Below are 18,275 nucleotides of genomic sequence, written 5' to 3' on the forward strand. Positions count from 1 at the left end.
AGAGATAGAGATATAGAGATATAGAGATATAGAGATATAGAGATATAGAGATATAGAGATATAGAGATATAGAGATATAGAGATATAGAGATATAGAGATATAGAGATATAGATATAGAGATATAGAGATAGAGATATAGAGATATAGAGATATAGAGATATAGAGATAGAGATATAGAGATATAGAGATATAGAGATATAGAGATATAGAGATATAGAGATATAGAGATATAGAGATATAGAGATATAGAGATATAGAGATATAGAGATATAGAGATATAGAGATATAGATATAGAGATATAGAGATATAGAGATAGAGATATAGAGATAGAGATATAGAGATAGAGATATAGAGATAGAGATAGAGATAGAGATATAGAGATAGAGATATAGAGATATAGAGATATAGATATAGAGATAGAGATAGAGATAGAGATAGAGATAGAGATATAGAGATAGAGATAGAGATAGAGTAGAGATAGAGATAGAGATATAGAGATATAGAGATATAGAGATATAGAGATATAGAGATAGAGATATAGAGATAGAGATATAGAGATAGAGATATAGAGATAGAGATATAGAGATAGAGATATAGAGATATAGAGATATAGAGATATAGAGATATAGAGATATAGAGATATAGAGATAGAGATAGAGATATAGAGATATAGAGATATAGAGATATAGAGATAGAGATAGAGATAGAGATATAGAGATAGAGATATAGAGATATAGAGATATAGAGATATAGAGATAGAGATAGAGATAGAGATATAGAGAAGATATAGAGATATAGAGATATAGAGATATAGAGATAGAGATAGAGATAGAGATATAGAGATAGAGATATAGAGATAGAGATATAGAGATAGAGATATAGAGATAGAGATATAGAGATATAGAGATATAGATAGAGATATAGAGATAGAGATAGAGATATAGAGATAGAGATATAGAGATATAGAGATATAGAGATATAGAGATATAGAGATATAGAGATATAGAGATATAGAGATATAGAGATATAGATATAGAGATATAGAGATAGAGATATAGAGATATAGAGATAGAGATAGAGAGATAGAGATAGAGATAGAGATAGAGATAGAGATATAGAGATAGAGATAGAGATAGAGATAGAGATAGAGATATAGAGATATAGAGATAGAGATATAGAGATAGAGATATAGAGATAGAGATATAGAGATAGAGATATAGAGATAGAGATATAGAGATATAGAGATATAGAGATATAGAGATATAGAGATATAGAGATATAGAGATATAGAGATATAGAGATATAGAGATATAGAGATAGAGATATAGAGATAGAGATAGAGATATAGAGATATAGAGATATAGAGATATAGATAGAGATATAGAGATAGAGATATAGAGATAGAGATAGAGATATAGAGATAGAGATATAGAGATAGAGATATAGAGATATAGAGATATAGAGATATAGAGATATAGAGATATAGAGATATAGAGATAGAGATATAGAGATATAGAGATATAGAGATATAGAGATATAGAGATATAGAGATATAGAGATATAGAGATAGAGATATAGAGATAGAGATAGAGATATAGAGATATAGATAGAGATATAGAGATAGAGATATAGAGATAGAGATAGAGATATAGAGATAGAGATATAGAGATATAGAGATATAGAGATATAGAGATATAGAGATATAGAGATATAGAGATATAGAGATATAGAGATATAGAGATATAGAGATATAGAGATATAGAGATATAGAGATATAGAGATATAGAGATATAGAGATATAGAGATATAGAGATATAGAGATATAGAGATATAGAGATATAGAGATATAGAGATATAGAGATAGAGAGATAGAGAGATAGAGAGATAGAGATATAGAGATAGAGAGATAGAGAGATAGAGAGATAGAGAGATAGAGAGATAGAGAGATAGAGATATAGATATATAGATATATAGATATATAGATATAGATATGGCAAACTAATTTGTATTTGGTCCTGCCAATAAAGCTTATTTGATTTGATTTGATTTGATTTGATATAGAGATATAGATATAGAGATATAGATATAGAGATATAGATATAGAGATATAGATATAGAGATATAGATATAGAGATATAGAGATATAGAGATAGAGATAGAGATAGATATAGATATAGAGATATAGATATAGAGATATAGAGATATAGAGATAGAGATAGAGATATAGAGATAGAGATAGAGATATAGAGATATAGAGATATAGAGATAGAGATATAGAGATAGAGATATAGAGATAGAGATATAGAGATAGAGATATAGAGATATAGAGATATAGAGATAGAGATATAGAGATAGAGATATAGAGATATAGAGATATAGAGATATAGAGATATAGAGATATAGAGATAGAGATATAGAGATATAGAGATATGAGATATAGAGATAGAGATATAGAGATAGAGATATAGAGATATAGAGATATAGAGATATAGAGATATAGAGATATAGAGATATAGAGATATAGAGATATAGATATAGAGATATAGAGATATAGAGATATAGAGATATAGAGATAGAGATATAGAGATAGAGATATAGAGATAGAGATATAGAGATATAGAGATAGAGATATAGAGATATAGAGATAGAGATATAGAGATATAGAGATATAGAGATATAGAGATATAGAGATATAGAGATATAGAGATATAGAGATAGAGATATAGAGATATAGAGATATAGAGATATAGAGATATAGAGATATAGAGATATAGAGATATAGAGATATAGAGATATAGAGATATAGAGATAGAGATATAGAGATATAGAGATATAGAGATATAGAGATAGAGATATAGAGATATAGAGATATAGAGATATAGAGATAGAGATATAGAGATATAGAGATATAGAGATATAGAGATAGAGATATAGAGATATAGAGATATAGAGATAGAGATAGAGATATAGAGATAGAGATAGAGATAGAGATAGAGATAGAGATATAGAGATATAGAGATATAGAGATATAGAGATATAGAGATATAGAGATATAGAGATATAGAGATATAGAGATATAGAGATATAGAGATATAGAGATAGAGATATAGAGATATAGAGATATAGAGATATAGAGATATAGAGATATAGAGATATAGAGATATAGAGATATAGAGATAGAGATATAGAGATATAGAGATAGAGATATAGAGATAGAGATATAGAGATATAGAGATAGAGATATAGAGATAGAGATAGAGATAGAGATATAGAGATATAGAGATATAGAGATATAGAGATATAGAGATATAGAGATATAGAGATATAGAGATATAGAGATATAGAGATATAGAGATATAGAGATATAGAGATATAGAGATATAGAGATAGAGAGATAGAGAGATAGAGAGATAGAGATATAGAGATAGAGAGATAGAGAGATAGAGAGATAGAGAGATAGAGAGATAGAGAGATAGAGATAGAGATAGAGAGATAGAGAGATAGAGAGATAGAGAGATAGAGATATAGATATATAGATATATAGATATATAGATATATAGATATATATATATATAGATATAGATATGGCAAAACTAATTTGTATTTGGTCCTGCCAATAAAGCTTATTTGATTTGATTTGATTTGATTTGATATAGAGATATAGATATAGAGATATAGATATAGAGATATAGATATAGAGATATAGATATAGAGATATAGATATAGAGATATAGAGATATAGAGATAGAGATAGAGATAGATATAGAGATATAGAGATATAGAGATAGAGATATAGAGATAGAGATAGAGATATAGAGATATAGAGATATAGAGATAGAGATATAGAGATAGAGATATAGAGATAGAGATATAGAGATAGAGATATAGAGATATAGAGATATAGAGATAGAGATAGAGATAGAGATAGAGATATAGAGATATAGAGATATAGAGATATAGAGATATAGAGATATAGAGATAGAGATATAGAGATATAGAGATATAGAGATATAGAGATATAGAGATATAGAGATATAGAGATAGAGATATAGAGATATAGAGATATAGAGATATAGAGATATAGAGATATAGAGATATAGAGATATAGATATAGAGATATAGAGATATAGAGATATAGAGATATAGAGATATAGAGATAGAGATATAGAGATAGAGATATAGAGATATAGAGATAGAGATATAGAGATATAGAGATAGAGATATAGAGATATAGAGATAGAGATATAGAGATATAGAGATATAGAGATATAGAGATATAGAGATATAGAGATATAGAGATATAGAGATATAGAGATATAGAGATATAGAGATATAGAGATATAGAGATAGAGATATAGAGATATAGAGATATAGAGATATAGAGATATAGAGATATAGAGATATAGAGATATAGAGATATAGAGATATAGAGATATAGAGATAGAGATATAGAGATATAGAGATATAGAGATATAGAGATAGAGATATAGAGATATAGAGATAGAGATATAGAGATAGAGATATAGAGATATAGAGATATAGAGATAGAGATATAGAGATAGAGATATAGAGATATAGAGATATAGAGATAGAGATAGAGATATAGAGATAGAGATATAGATATAGAGATATAGAGATATAGAGATATAGAGATATAGAGATATAGAGATATAGAGATATAGAGATATAGAGATATAGAGATAGAGATAGAGATAGAGAGATAGAGATAGAGATATAGAGATAGAGATAGAGATATAGAGATATAGAGATATAGAGATATAGAGATAGAGATAGAGATAGAGATAGAGATAGAGATATAGAGATAGAGATAGAGATAGAGATAGAGATAGAGATAGAGATAGAGATATAGAGATATAGAGATATAGAGATATAGAGATATAGAGATAGAGAGATAGAGATAGAGATATAGAGATATAGAGATATAGAGATATAGAGATATAGAGATATAGAGATAGAGAGATAGAGAGATAGAGATATAGAGATATAGAGATATAGAGATATAGAGATATAGAGATAGAGATATAGAGATATAGAGATATAGAGATATAGAGATAGAGATATAGAGATATAGAGATATAGAGATATAGAGATATAGAGATATAGAGATATAGAGATATAGAGATATAGAGATAGAGATATAGAGATATAGAGATATAGAGATATAGAGATATAGAGATATAGAGATATAGAGATAGAGATAGAGATAGAGATATAGAGATATAGAGATATAGAGATATAGAGATATAGAGATAGAGATATAGAGATATAGAGATATAGAGATAGAGATATAGAGATATAGAGATATAGAGATATAGAGATATAGAGATAGAGATATAGAGATAGAGATATAGAGATAGAGATATAGAGATATAGAGATATAGAGATAGAGATATAGAGATATAGAGATATAGAGATATAGAGATAGAGATATAGAGATATAGAGATATAGAGATATAGAGATAGAGATATAGAGATATAGAGATATAGAGATAGAGATAGAGATATAGAGATAGAGATAGAGATAGAGATAGAGATATAGAGATATAGAGATATAGAGATATAGAGATATAGAGATATAGAGATATAGAGATATAGAGATAGAGATATAGAGATAGAGATAGAGATAGAGATATAGAGATAGAGATAGAGATATAGAGATATAGAGATAGAGATATAGAGATATAGAGATATAGAGATATAGAGATATAGAGATATAGAGATATAGAGATATAGAGATATAGAGATAGAGATAGAGATAGAGATAGAGATATAGAGATATAGAGATATAGAGATATAGAGATAGAGATAGAGATATAGAGATAGAGATAGAGATATAGAGATATAGAGATATAGAGATATAGAGATATAGAGATATAGAGATATAGAGATAGAGATAGAGATAGAGATAGAGATAGAGATAGAGATAGAGATATAGAGATATAGAGATATAGAGATATAGAGATATAGAGATAGAGATAGAGAGATAGAGATAGAGAGATAGAGAGATAGAGATATAGAGATATAGAGATATAGAGATATAGAGATATAGAGATATAGAGATAGAGATATAGAGATATAGAGATATAGAGATATAGAGATATAGAGATAGAGATAGAGATATAGAGATAGAGATAGAGATATAGAGATATAGAGATATAGAGATATAGAGATATAGAGATATAGAGATATAGAGATATAGAGATATAGAGATATAGAGATAGAGATAGAGATATAGAGATAGAGATAGAGATATAGAGATAGAGATAGAGATATAGAGATATAGAGATATAGAGATATAGAGATAGAGATAGAGATAGAGATATAGAGATATAGAGATATAGAGATATAGAGATATAGAGATATAGAGATATAGAGATATAGAGATATAGAGATATAGAGATATAGAGATAGAGATAGAGATATAGAGATAGAGATAGAGATATAGAGATATAGAGATATAGAGATATAGAGATATAGAGATATAGAGATATAGAGATAGAGATATAGAGATAGAGATATAGAGATAGAGATAGAGATAGAGATAGAGATAGAGATAGAGATAGAGATAGAGATATAGAGATATAGAGATATAGAGATATAGAGATATAGAGATATAGAGATATAGATATAGAGATAGAGATAGAGATAGAGATATAGAGATATAGAGATATAGAGATATAGAGATATAGAGATATAGAGATAGAGAGATAGAGAGATAGAGATAGAGATAGAGATATAGAGATATAGAGATATAGAGATATAGAGATATAGAGATAGAGAGATAGAGAGATAGAGATAGAGATAGAGATATAGAGATATAGAGATATAGAGATATAGAGATATAGAGATATAGAGATATAGAGATATAGAGATAGAGATAGAGATAGAGATATAGAGATATAGAGATATAGAGATATAGAGATATAGAGATAGAGATATAGAGATAGAGATAGAGATATAGAGATATAGAGATATAGAGATATAGAGATATAGAGATATAGAGATATAGATAGAGATAGAGAGATAGAGATAGAGAGATAGAGAGATAGAGAGATAGAGAGATAGAGAGATAGAGATAGAGATAGAGAGATAGAGAGATAGAGAGATAGAGAGATAGAGAGATAGAGATAGAGATAGAGAGATAGAGAGATAGAGAGATAGAGAGATAGAGAGATAGAGAGATAGAGAGATAGAGAGATAGAGATATAGAGATATAGATATAGAGATATAGAGATATAGATATAGAGATATAGAGATATAGAGATATAGATATATATATATATATATATATATAGATATAGATATGGCAAAACTAATTTGTATTTGGTCCTGCCAATAAAGCTTATTTGATTTGATTTGATTTGATATAGAGATATAGATATAGAGATATAGATATAGAGATATAGATATAGAGATATAGATATAGAGATATAGATATAGAGATATAGATATAGAGATATAGAGATATAGAGATAGAGATAGAGATAGAGATAGATATAGATATAGAGATAGAGATATAGAGATAGAGATAGAGATATAGAGATATAGAGATATAGAGATATAGAGATAGAGATATAGAGATAGAGATATAGAGATAGAGATATAGAGATAGAGATAGAGATATAGAGATATAGAGATATAGAGATAGAGATATAGAGATAGAGATATAGAGATATAGAGATATAGAGATATAGAGATATAGAGATAGAGATATAGAGATATAGAGATATAGAGATAGAGATATAGAGATAGAGATATAGAGATATAGAGATATAGAGATATAGAGATATAGAGATAGAGATATAGAGATATAGAGATATAGAGATAGAGATATAGAGATAGAGATATAGAGATATAGAGATATAGAGATATAGAGATATAGAGATAGAGATATAGAGATATAGAGATAGAGATATAGAGATATAGAGATATAGAGATAGAGATATAGAGATATAGAGATATAGAGATATAGAGATATAGAGATATAGAGATATAGAGATATAGAGATATAGAGATATAGATATAGATAGAGATATAGAGATATAGAGATATAGAGATATAGATATAGAGATATAGAGATAGAGATATAGAGATATAGAGATATAGATATAGAGATATAGATATAGAGATATAGATATAGAGATATAGATATATATATATATATATATATATATATATATATATATAGATATAGATATAGATATGGCAAAACTAATTTGTATTTGGTCCTGCCAATAAAGCTTATTTGATTATTTGATTTGACTTGATATAGAGATATAGATATAGAGATATAGATATAGAGATATAGATATAGAGATATAGATATAGAGATATAGATATAGAGATATAGATATAGAGATATAGAGATAGAGATAGAGATAGAGATAGATATAGATATAGAGATAGAGATATAGAGATAGAGATATAGAGATAGAGATATAGAGATAGAGATAGAGATATAGAGATATAGAGATAGAGATATAGAGATATAGAGATATAGAGATATAGAGATATAGAGATATAGAGATAGAGATAGAGATATAGAGATATAGAGATATAGAGATATAGAGATAGAGATATAGAGATAGAGATATAGAGATAGAGATATAGAGATAGAGATATAGAGATATAGAGATATAGAGATATAGAGATATAGAGATAGAGAGATAGAGAGATAGAGATATAGAGATAGAGATATAGAGATAGAGATATAGAGATAGAGATAGAGATAGAGATAGAGATAGAGATAGAGATATAGAGATATAGAGATATAGAGATATAGAGATATAGAGATATAGAGATAGAGAGATAGAGATAGAGATATAGAGATAGAGATAGAGATAGAGATAGAGATATAGAGATATAGAGATATAGAGATATAGAGATATAGAGATATAGAGATATAGAGATAGAGATATAGAGATATAGAGATAGAGATAGAGATATAGAGATAGAGATAGAGATAGAGATATAGAGATATAGAGATAGAGATATAGAGATAGAGATATAGAGATATAGAGATAGAGATATAGAGATATAGAGATATAGAGATAGAGAGATAGAGATAGAGATATAGAGATAGAGATATAGAGATAGAGATAGAGATAGAGATAGAGATAGAGATAGAGATAGAGATATAGAGATATAGAGATATAGAGATATAGAGATATAGAGATATAGAGATATAGAGATAGAGATATAGAGATAGAGATATAGAGATAGAGATATAGAGATATAGAGATAGAGAGATAGAGATAGAGATATAGAGATAGAGATAGAGATATAGAGATAGAGATAGAGATATAGAGATATAGAGATAGAGATATAGAGATATAGAGATATAGAGATATAGAGATAGAGATAGAGATATAGAGATATAGAGATATAGAGATATAGAGATATAGAGATATAGAGATATAGAGATATAGAGATATAGAGATAGAGATAGAGATATAGAGATATAGAGATATAGAGATAGAGATATAGAGATATAGAGATAGAGATAGAGATATAGAGATATAGAGATATAGAGATATAGAGATAGAGATATAGAGATATAGAGATATAGAGATATAGAGATATAGAGATATAGAGATATAGAGATATAGAGATATAGAGATATAGAGATATAGAGATATAGAGATATAGAGATATAGAGATAGAGATATAGAGATATAGAGATAGAGATATAGAGATATAGAGATAGAGATATAGAGATGGAGAGATATAGAGATAGAGATATAGAGATAGAGATAGAGATATAGAGATAGAGATATAGAGATAGAGATATAGAGATAGAGAGATAGAGATAGAGATATAGAGATATAGAGATATAGATATAGAGATATAGAGATATAGAGATATAGAGATATAGAGATATAGAGATATAGAGATATAGAGATAGAGATATAGAGATATAGAGATAGAGATAGAGATATAGAGATATAGAGATATAGAGATATAGAGATATAGAGATATAGAGATATAGAGATATAGAGATATAGAGATATAGAGATATAGAGATAGAGAGATAGAGATATAGAGATATAGAGATATAGAGATAGAGATAGAGATATAGAGATATAGAGATAGAGATATAGAGATAGAGATAGAGATATAGAGATAGAGATATAGAGATAGAGATAGAGATATAGAGATAGAGATAGAGATATAGAGATATAGAGATATAGATATAGAGATATAGAGATATAGAGATATAGAGATATAGAGATATAGAGATATAGAGATATAGAGATAGAGATATAGAGATATAGAGATATAGAGATATAGAGATATAGAGATAGAGATATAGAGATATAGAGATATAGAGATATAGAGATATAGAGATATAGAGATATAGAGATATAGAGATATAGAGATATAGAGATATAGAGATATAGAGATATAGAGATATAGAGATAGAGATATAGAGATAGAGATAGAGATATAGAGATAGAGATATAGAGATAGAGATAGAGATATAGAGATAGAGATAGAGATATAGAGATATAGAGATATAGATATAGAGATATAGAGATATAGAGATATAGAGATATAGAGATATAGAGATATAGAGATAGAGATATAGAGATATAGAGATATAGAGATATAGAGATATAGAGATAGAGATATAGAGATATAGAGATATAGAGATATAGAGATATAGAGATATAGAGATATAGAGATATAGAGATATAGAGATATAGAGATATAGAGATATAGAGATATAGAGATAGAGATAGAGATATAGAGATATAGAGATAGAGATATAGAGATAGAGATAGAGATATAGAGATATAGAGATATAGAGATATAGAGATATAGAGATATAGAGATATAGAGATATAGAGATATAGATATAGAGATATAGAGATATAGAGATATAGAGATATAGAGATATAGAGATATAGAGATAGAGATATAGAGATAGAGATATAGAGATATAGAGATATAGAGATATAGAGATATAGAGATATAGAGATAGAGATATAGAGATAGAGATAGAGATATAGAGATATAGAGATATAGAGATATAGAGATATAGAGATATAGAGATATAGAGATATAGAGATATAGAGATATAGAGATATAGAGATATAGAGATATAGAGATAGAGATATAGAGATATAGAGATATAGAGATATAGAGATAGAGATATAGAGATATAGAGATATAGAGATAGAGATATAGAGATAGAGATATAGAGATAGAGATATAGAGATATAGAGATATAGATATAGAGATATAGAGATATAGAGATATAGAGATATAGAGATATAGAGATATAGAGATAGAGATATAGAGATATAGAGATAGAGATAGAGATATAGAGATAGAGATATAGAGATAGAGATATAGAGATAGAGATATAGAGATATAGAGATATAGAGATAGAGATATAGAGATATAGAGATATAGAGATATAGAGATATAGAGATATAGAGATATAGAGATATAGAGATAGAGAGATATAGAGATAGAGAGATAGAGAGATAGAGAGATAGAGAGATAGAGAGATAGAGAGATAGAGAGATAGAGAGATAGAGAGATAGAGAGATAGAGAGATAGAGAGATAGAGAGATAGAGATATAGAGATATAGAGATAGAGATAGAGATATAGAGATAGAGATATAGAGATAGAGATATAGAGATAGAGATATAGAGATATAGAGATATAGATATAGAGATATAGAGATATAGAGATATAGAGATATAGAGATATAGAGATATAGAGATATAGAGATATAGAGATATAGAGATAGAGATATAGATATAGAGATATAGAGATATAGAGATATAGAGATATAGAGATATAGAGATATAGAGATAGAGATATAGAGATATAGAGATAGAGATATAGAGATAGAGATATAGAGATATAGAGATATAGAGATATAGAGATATAGAGATATAGAGATATAGAGATATAGATATAGAGATATAGAGATATAGAGATATAGAGATATAGAGATATAGAGATAGAGATATAGAGATATAGAGATAGAGATAGAGATAGAGATATAGAGATATAGAGATATAGAGATATAGAGATATAGAGATATAGAGATATAGAGATATAGAGATATAGAGATATAGAGATAGAGAGATAGAGATAGAGATATAGAGATATAGAGATATAGAGATATAGAGATATAGAGATATAGAGATATAGAGATATAGAGATAGAGAGATAGAGATATAGAGATAGAGATATAGAGATATAGAGATATAGAGATATAGAGATATAGAGATATAGAGATATAGAGATATAGAGATATAGATATAGAGATATAGAGATATAGAGATATAGAGATATAGAGATATAGAGATAGAGATATAGAGATATAGAGATATAGAGATATAGAGATATAGAGATAGAGATATAGAGATAGAGATAGAGATAGAGATAGAGATATAGAGATATAGAGATATAGAGATATAGAGATATAGATATAGAGATATAGAGATATAGAGATATAGAGATATAGAGATATAGAGATATAGAGATAGAGATAGAGATATAGAGATATAGAGATATAGAGATATAGAGATATAGATATAGAGATATAGAGATATAGAGATATAGAGATATAGAGATATAGAGATATAGAGATATAGAGATAGAGATATAGAGATATAGAGATAGAGATATAGAGATATAGAGATATAGAGATATAGAGATATAGAGATATAGAGATATAGAGATATAGAGATATAGAGATAGAGATATAGAGATAGAGATAGAGATAGAGATATAGAGATATAGAGATATAGAGATATAGAGATAGAGATATAGAGATATAGAGATATAGAGATATAGAGATATAGAGATATAGAGATATAGAGATATAGAGATATAGAGATATAGAGATAGAGATATAGAGATATAGAGATAGAGATATAGAGATAGAGATATAGAGATAGAGATATAGAGATATAGAGATATAGAGAGATAGAGATAGAGATATAGAGATAGAGATATAGAGATAGAGATAGAGATAGAGATATAGAGATATAGAGATAGAGATATAGAGATATAGAGATATAGAGATATAGAGATATAGAGATATAGAGATATAGAGATATAGAGATATAGAGATATAGAGATAGAGATATAGAGATAGAGATATAGAGATAGAGATAGAGATAGAGATATAGAGATATAGAGATATAGAGATATAGAGATAGAGATATAGAGATATAGAGATATAGAGATATAGAGATATAGAGATATAGAGATATAGAGATATAGAGATATAGAGATAGAGATATAGAGATATAGAGATAGAGATATAGAGATAGAGATATAGAGATAGAGATAGAGATAGAGATAGAGATAGAGATAGAGATAGAGAGATAGAGATAGAGATAGATAGAGATAGAGATAGAGAGATAGAGAGATAGAGAGATAGAGAGATAGAGAGATAGAGAGATAGAGAGATAGAGAGATAGAGAGATAGAGAGATAGAGATAGAGATATAGAGATATAGAGATATAGAGATAGAGATAGAGATAGAGATAGAGATAGAGATAGAGAGATAGAGATAGAGATAGAGATAGAGATAGAGATAGAGAGATAGAGATAGAGATAGAGATAGAGATAGAGATAGAGATAGAGATAGAGAGATAGAGAGATAGAGAGATAGAGATATAGAGATATAGAGATAGAGAGATAGAGATAGAGATAGAGATAGAGATATAGAGATAGAGATATAGAGATATAGAGATATAGAGATAGAGAGATATAGAGATAGAGAGATATAGAGATATAGAGATAGAGAGATAGAGATATAGAGATATAGAGATATAGAGATATAGAGATATAGAGATAGAGATATAGAGATAGAGATATAGAGATAGAGATATAGAGATATAGAGATATAGAGATAGAGATAGAGATATAGAGATATAGAGATATAGAGATATAGAGATATAGAGATAGAGAGATAGAGATAGAGATAGAGATATAGAGATATAGAGATAGAGATAGAGATAGAGATAGAGATAGAGAGAGAGAGAGAGATAGAGATAGAGATAGAGATAGAGATAGAGATAGAGATAGAGAGATAGAGAGATAGAGAGATAGAGAGATAGAGAGATAGAGATATAGAGATAGAGAGATAGAGAGATAGAGATATAGAGATAGAGAGATAGAGAGATAGAGAGATAGAGATAGAGATATAGAGATATAGAGATATAGAGATATAGAGATATAGAGATATAGAGATATAGAGATATAGAGATATAGAGATATAGAGATAGAGATAGAGATAGAGATAGAGAGATAGAGATATAGAGATATAGAGATATAGAGATATAGAGATAGAGAGATAGAGATAGAGATAGAGATATAGAGATAGAGATATAGAGATATAGAGATATAGAGATATAGAGATAGAGATAGAGATATAGAGATATAGAGATAGAGAGATAGAGATATAGAGATAGAGATATAGAGATATAGAGATATAGAGATAGAGAGATAGAGAGATAGAGATATAGAGATAGAGATATAGAGATATAGAGATATAGAGATATAGAGATATAGAGATATAGAGATATAGAGATATAGAGATATAGAGATAGAGATAGAGATATAGAGATAGAGATAGAGATAGAGATAGAGATAGAGATAGAGAGATAGAGAGATAGAGAGATAGAGAGATAGAGATATAGAGATATAGAGATATAGAGATATAGAGATATAGAGATATAGAGATAGAGATAGAGATAGAGATAGAGATAGAGAGATAGAGAGATAGAGAGATAGAGAGATAGAGATATAGAGATAGAGATATAGAGATATAGAGATATAGAGATATAGAGATAGAGATATAGAGATAGAGAGATAGAGAGATAGAGAGATAGAGATAGAGATATAGAGATATAGAGATATAGAGATATAGAGATATAGAGATATAGAGATATAGAGATATAGAGATATAGAGATAGAGATATAGAGATATAGAGATATAGAGATAGAGATATAGAGATAGAGATAGAGATAGAGATAGAGATAGAGATAGAGAGATAGAGATAGAGAGATAGAGAGATAGAGATAGAGAGATAGAGATAGAGAGATAGAGAGATAGAGAGATAGAGAGATAGAGAGATAGAGATATAGAGATATAGAGATATAGAGATATAGAGATATAGAGATAGAGATAGAGATAGAGATAGAGAGATAGAGAGATAGAGAGATAGAGAGATAGAGAGATAGAGAGATAGAGATAGAGAGATAGAGATAGAGATAGAGATAGAGAGATAGAGATAGAGAGATAGAGAGATAGAGAGATAGAGATAGAGAGATAGAGATAGAGAGATAGAGAGATAGAGAGATAGAGAGATAGAGATATAGAGATATAGAGATATAGAGATAGAGATATAGAGATATAGAGATAGAGATAGAGATAGAGATAGAGATAGAGATAGAGAGATAGAGAGATAGAGAGATAGAGAGATAGAGAGATAGAGAGATAGAGATAGAGAGATAGAGATAGAGATAGAGATAGAGATAGAGATAGAGATAGAGATAGAGATAGAGAGATAGAGAGATAGAGATATAGAGATATAGAGAGATAGAGATAGAGATAGAGATAGAGATAGAGATATAGAGATAGAGATATAGAGATAGAGATAGAGATATAGAGATATAGAGATAGAGAGATAGAGATATAGAGATAGAGATATAGAGATATAGAGATAGAGATATAGAGATAGAGAGATAGAGAGATAGAGATATAGAGATAGAGATATAGAGATATAGAGATATAGAGATATAGAGATATAGAGATATAGAGATATAGAGATATAGAGATATAGAGATATAGAGATATAGAGATAGAGATATAGAGATAGAGATATAGAGATAGAGATAGAGATAGAGATAGAGATAGAGATAGAGATAGAGATAGAGAGATAGAGATAGAGAGATAGAGAGATAGAGAGATAGAGAGATAGAGATAGAGAGATAGAGAGATAGAGAGATAGAGAGATAGAGAGATAGAGATATAGAGATATAGAGATATAGAGATATAGAGATAGAGAGATAGAGAGATAGAGATAGAGATATAGAGATATAGAGATATAGAGATAGAGATAGAGATAGAGATAGAGATAGAGATAGAGATAGAGATAGAGAGATAGAGAGATAGAGAGATAGAGAGATAGAGATAGAGATATAGAGATAGAGATAGAGATAGAGATAGAGATAGAGATAGAGATAGAGATAGAGAGATAGAGATAGAGAGATAGAGAGATAGAGAGATAGAGAGATAGAGATAGAGAGATAGAGAGATAGAGAGATAGAGAGATAGAGATATAGAGATATAGAGATATAGAGATATAGAGATAGAGAGATAGAGATATAGAGATATAGAGATAGAGATAGAGATAGAGATAGAGATAGAGATAGAGATAGAGATAGAGAGATAGAGAGATAGAGAGATAGAGAGATAGAGATAGAGATAGAGATAGAGATATAGAGATAGAGATAGAGATAGAGATAGAGATAGAGATAGAGAGATAGAGAGATAGAGAGATAGAGAGATAGAGAGATAGAGATAGAGAGATAGAGATAGAGAGATAGAGATAGAGATAGAGAGATAGAGATAGAGAGATAGAGAGATAGAGAGATAGAGAGATAGAGAGATAGAGAGATAGAGAGATAGAGAGATAGAGAGATAGAGAGATAGATAGAGATAGAGATATAGAGATAGATAGATATAGATAGAGATATAGATAGATATAGATATAGATATAGATATAGATATAGATATAGATATAGATATAGATATAGATATAGATATAGATATAGATATAGATATAGATAGATATGGATAGATGGATAGATGTGGATGGATATAAATATATATACTGTAGATAGATAGATGGATAGATAGAGATAGATAGCTAAATAGAGGGATGGATAGAGATAGAGATAGATAGAGGGATGGATAGAGGGATGTGGATGGATATAGATATATATACTGTAGATAGATAAAAAGATTTTCAAGCAAAATTATTGTATCTTAACAGGGATAAACCTTACTTTACAGATTATACTTTAGTTTCCTCGGCTTTTCTATTAACGTATATTTCAATACTGAAATATGCAACTTTTGCCCCATATGTCTGGGAATAATCTCTATTGAATCCATCGATGAAATGTCCAATTTTTCTTTAAATCAGTCATTTAAAGTCCCTTCAGTGCACATTTCTGGTCCTCGCTTTAATTAGGCAAGCAGAAAATGACACAGTCGAATGAAAAATACGAGCTGACTTCAGTGCAAGAGACCGGATTCATCTAACTCCCAAAAGCCAAGGAAACCTTGTGATTTTTTTTGACATTTTTACATTTCTTAGTAATCTCCGGGAAAGCACACAGGAGACGGAACCAGGATGCCTCAAACAAAAAGATTCTCTTTGAAGGTTCTGTTGTACAATAAGTATAGGAACAGTCTTTACCGAATGGGGAGTCATCACAGGCAGCACAGTGGGGGTCGTTTACAAAGCCAAATGCAAACACATTTCTTAAAAAAATAGTAAAAAATGCTTAGTATTGAATTTATAAAATCTTGGTTATTGGTGTTTAAATTGTAGAGTCCTGCGTTGGGTGGGGTGCACAAGAAGAGGGTCTTGAGGATTTCATTTATTTATTTGGATGTCAAGTAAAAAAAACAGTTTGCAAGACTGTGGTTGAGGATTTCCCTTTAAAGACACAGTGGCAGAACCGTATTGGTTAAACAGAAAATGTTGGTTTCTTGAGATAAAATACACATTCTATGCGTTAATGGGTTTTCATGACTTTAAGAACATGGCATAAATGGCATAAAATTTAGAAAGAACCTTTACTGCTGCTCTATTACCAACTCCGGTACTCCCCAGAAATCATCGATCACTACACTGGACAGACAATAAAACTGGACTAGATAGTAAAAGTGGCAACTAAAAGTTATACTAGTACACAACACTACAGAACTGAACTGTTCAGGCCACCTCACCGGCCTCAGGACAGCCATTACAAATTGGTCAACTGTCCCTTCAAGGTTAATGTTCCACACAGCTCTTTACTAAACCCAGTGGTATGTTCCATATGGTTGGAGCCTTCGGCAAACCAAACCACATTGGCTTCCTTAGACCACTTTCACACTGCGTTTCTCTTCCCGTTCACTGGTCCCGTCAAGACGTCAGTCCAAATCCCCTTAAAAACGGGTTTCGGATGTATGGACCGATGGAACCACTGACTATAAT

General features: G+C 28.7%; 1 protein-coding gene across 1 annotated transcript in view; it reads right to left on the reverse strand.

Annotated features, from left to right (window-relative positions):
• Positions 1–18,275, reverse strand: part of TAFA4 (TAFA chemokine like family member 4) — a 327,199-nt gene that overhangs the window by 155,689 nt on the left and 153,235 nt on the right. The gene's annotated exons all lie outside the window — the stretch shown is intronic.

This window comes from Anomaloglossus baeobatrachus, chromosome 8 (assembly GCF_048569485.1).
Source record: "Anomaloglossus baeobatrachus isolate aAnoBae1 chromosome 8, aAnoBae1.hap1, whole genome shotgun sequence".
NCBI lineage: Eukaryota > Metazoa > Chordata > Amphibia > Anura > Aromobatidae > Anomaloglossus > Anomaloglossus baeobatrachus.